This window comes from Priapulus caudatus, unplaced genomic scaffold (genome assembly GCF_000485595.1).
Source record: "Priapulus caudatus unplaced genomic scaffold, Priapulus_caudatus-5.0.1 Scaffold326, whole genome shotgun sequence".
Classification (NCBI taxonomy): Eukaryota; Metazoa; Priapulida; class Priapulimorpha; order Priapulimorphida; family Priapulidae; genus Priapulus; species Priapulus caudatus.
The window spans coordinates 37,217-41,476 of NW_014577387.1; the positions used below are offsets into that span (position 1 = coordinate 37,217).

The window sequence follows — 4,260 nt, forward strand, 5'->3', positions numbered from 1 at the left end:
TAGCGTCACACACACACGTGTCAACGTAGCTTCACACACGTCAACGTAGCGTCACACACACGTGTCAACGTAGCTTCACACACGTCAAGGTAGTGTCACACACGTCAACGTAGCGTCACACACACACGTGTCAACGTAGCTTCACACACGTCAACGTAGCGTCACACACACGTGTCAACGTAGCTTCACACACGTCAAGGTAGCGTCACACACGTCAAAGTAGCGTCACACACACGTGTCAACGTAGCTTCACACACGTCAACGTAGCGTCACACACGTCAACGTAGCGTCACACACACGTCAACGTAGCGTCACACACATCAACGTAGCGTCACACACACGTCAACGTAGCGTCACACACACGTGTCAACGTAGCTTCACACACGTCAACGTAGCGTCACACACGTCAACGTAGCGTCACACACACGTCAACGTAGCGTCACACACACGTGTCAACGTAGCTTCACACACGTCAACGTAGCGTCACACACGTCAACGTAACACCACACACATGGCAACGTAGCGTCACACACATGTCAACGTCGATTAATGCACATGACAATGTGCTGTCACACACCTGATAATGTTGATTCATACACCCGATAATGTGGTGTCACACACATGACAATGTGGTGTCACACACATCACATCCTTGGTTCACACACGACAGCCTTGGTTCACACACCTGACAATGTTGATTCACCAACGGGACAATGTGGTGTCATACACCAGACACACATACGACACCGTTGGTTCACACACCTGGCAATGTGGTGTCACACCCATGGCAACGTGGTGTCACACAGCTGACAATGTTGATTCACACACCTGACAATATGGTGTCATACACCTGCCAATGTGGTGTTATACACCTGACAATGTGGTGTCACACACCTGACAATGTGTCCATCCAACACTCTGCCCTCTCAAAAAGAGAGAGTCCGCGGCAAAATGAGAGAGACCGCAGTCTGAGGTTCAAAATTTTAGATATTGTAAAATAAAAAATATGGTAATACCGCGAGGCCGTGCTCTGGAACGAACTAGTCAGTATAGCAGATGCAGATCCTGCATATGTCAAATCAGAGAGTCAGACAGTAAATCAAGGAGTATTTGACTCCGGACTCCCGTTAATTTCGCACCATGATGTGGTGTCACACACCTGGCAATGTTGTATCACACGTATAATCTGGTTAAATGGTCATCAGCTAGGTGTGTCACCTACCACCTCATCAGACAGGTGTGTCACCTACCACCTCATCAGACAGGTGTGTCACCTACCACCTCATCAGACAGGTGTGTCACCTACCACCTCATCAGCCAGGTGTGTCATCTACCACCTCATCAGCCAGGTGTGTCACCTACCACCTCATCAGACAGGTCATGTCACCTACCACCTCATCAGACAGGTCATGTCACCTACCACCTCATCAGCCAAGTGTGTCACCTACCACCTCATCAGACAGGTGTGTCACCTAGCACCTCATCAGACAGGTATGTCACCTACCACCTCATCAGACAGGTGTGTCACCTACCACCTCATCAGCCAGGTCATGTCACCTACCACCTCATCAGACAGGTCATGTCACCTACCACCTCATCAGACAGGTCATGTCACCTACCACCTCATCAGACAGGTCATGTCACTTACTACCAATGACTCGTGACTACAACTCTTAGGTACCTAGTTGCAGTGCGTCTGCAAAGTCACTAATGTTCAACGAGTTCATACTCACAATTGCCAACATGCAGGTGTGTTCGTAGAAGGACAACAGATCAGCAGTTTATATGAAAGCTTGCTTTCCTGGCCACTAATTGGCGCAGGGTTTACATTTAACTAGATTTCTTGTTGTCAACACAAAGGGACAGCGCAACAGGCACCCGTCGTGTCATCATCAGGAGACAGAGGCAGGAGCTGGCGCGGCGTCACACTCGTCTCACCACAGGTGACGCGTGCAGCATCACGTTACATGTGTGACATGTGACGTAACAAGATGTACAGCAATGCGTGACACCACACGTGGTCGGTGTGACGTCACCGGGCAGGCAATCGATGTGCCATCACACGACAGACGGCCAGTGTGACGTCACAGTGATGTGTGCCATCAGATGGTAGGCAGGTCAGGGCGTGGATGGGGCGAGCGTGTGCACATCGATGAGGGGGGACCGGAAGAGACGACACCATTAAACAGTGCTGACATTCGGCGCTCCCATTTCTCACCCGTCCGACTGTCTGCTCGTAATCTCACGCCTGGTTCCAATCGCATGACTCTGTGATTCATGATTCTCATCGCCTTTCTGCGAGATTTGTCGCTCGAAGTACGCGTCGCGTTCGTCTGATCTACCGCCGCGCCAGCACACTATAGTAACAGCACTGTGTGGACTGTGGATGGCACCGTCACCTTTAGCTGTCCACCTAGTTCACTCTCCCTGCCGCCTCCCTGCCACCTCCCCTCCCCTCGAAGATTACACGACCTGTGTTCCCAATTCTCAGCTTCGAGATCACATCTTCTATTCCCCGACACGCGTACGAAAAACACTGGTTGTTTCTGCCCTTACGTTTCCCGCTCACCCTCAAGACTTTCCTCCGCCCCTTCTTCAGGGGGAGATCTACACAGCTCCTCCTTCTCCGATTCCCAGGTGAGATGAGATGTAAAGAGAAGGGGCACTTACCTGTCGAAGACATTGTCGCTGCTCGAGTATTTGCGAAGGTTCTCCAGCGGTGAGAGAGGCTCCTCCTCCTGTCCCTCCTCTCCGGCTGAGAGCTCGCCCTCTACTGAAACGAAACGGCGCGCCCGTGATGAGAACACGTCAACGTAGCGTCACACACACGCACTCCGTCTCCCACCCCTCACCCTCCTGTCTCCTCCCTCACCCTCCGGGTCCCCCTACCCCTCAACCCTTCCGGTCCCCCTACCCTCACCCTCCCGGTCCACCCACCCCTCAAACCTTCCGGTCCCCCTACCCTCAACCTTCCCGGTCCCCCCTCAATCGATTGCACAGACGCTCGCCCCATCCAAACGCCTGCACCTGCTACCATCTGAATGTGACACAATCACTGTGACGTCTAACTGGCCGTCTGTCGGTGATGGCACATCGATGCCTGCCCGGTGACGTCACACCGACCACGTGTGGTGTCCACGCCTTGCTGTCTCTGTTCGTCTGTCACACATGTAACGTGATGCTGCACGCGTCACCTGTGGTGAGACGAGTGTGACGCCGCCCAGCTCGTGTGCTCTGTCTCTGATGATGACACGACGGGTGCCTGTTGCCCCTCCCTTTGTGTTTGACAACAAAAAATCTAGTTAAATGTAAATCCTGCGCCTAATTAGTGCCAGAAACACAGCTTTCGATAATAAAACCGCTGATCTGTTGTCCTTCACAGAACACCGCTGCTTGTTTGGCAATTGTGAGTATGAACGTCGTTGAAATTAGTGACTTTGCTAGACCACTGCAAACTAGGTACCTAAGAGTTTGTAGTCACGAGTCATTGGTATAGACATGAACCTGCTCTGATGAGGTGGTAGTGACACACCTGTCTGAGCAGGTGGTTAGGGTGACATGACCTGCTGGATGAAGTGGTAGGTTGACACACCTTCTGCATGAGGTGGTAGTGACACACCTGCTGATGAGGTGGTAGGCTGACGACACATGGCTGATGAGGTGGTAAGGTGACACAACTGTCTGAAATGAGTGGTAGGTGACATGACCTGTCTGATGAGGTGGTAGGTGACATGACCTGTCTGATGAGGTGGTAGGTGACACATTTTCCTGATGAGCTGGTAGGTGACAGCACCTGTTCTGATTGAGAATGTAGTGAACAGACCTGTTCTGATGAACCATCAAACCAGATTATACGTGTGACACAAACATTGCCAGTGTGTGGACACCACAAGGAGTCCAAAAGTACAAATACTTTTGAGTTGACTGTCGGACTTCCTGATTGTTGACATATGCAGGAGTCCGTGTGACTCCCTGAAAAATTCTGCTGCTATATCTTGACTAGTTTGTTCCAGAGCACTGCTCGCGTATTACCTAATTTTTTATTTTACAATATTAAAAATTTTGAACTCAGACTGCGACCTCCCTCAATTTTGCTGCGGACATCCCTTTTTTTGAGGGCAGGAGTTTTTGTTGGACGGACACATGTGTCAGGTGTGTGACACCACATTGTCAGGTGTAATAACACCACATTCGGCAGGTTGTATACTACTATGACACCACATTTGCAGATCTTCTCTCCAACAACAACACAAAGGCACG

The 4,260-nt window shown here is 50.9% G+C and overlaps 1 long non-coding RNA gene across 1 annotated transcript in view; it reads right to left on the reverse strand.

The window, feature by feature from the left end:
* Positions 1-2,673: 2,673 nt before the first annotated feature.
* The window catches only part of LOC106809090, a 33,870-nt gene continuing 32,283 nt past the window's right edge, over positions 2,674-4,260 (reverse strand). The window contains exon 3 of the long non-coding RNA XR_001393847.1: positions 2,674-2,773. This is a non-coding gene — a long non-coding RNA (uncharacterized LOC106809090). The remainder of the gene's footprint in view (positions 2,774-4,260) is intronic.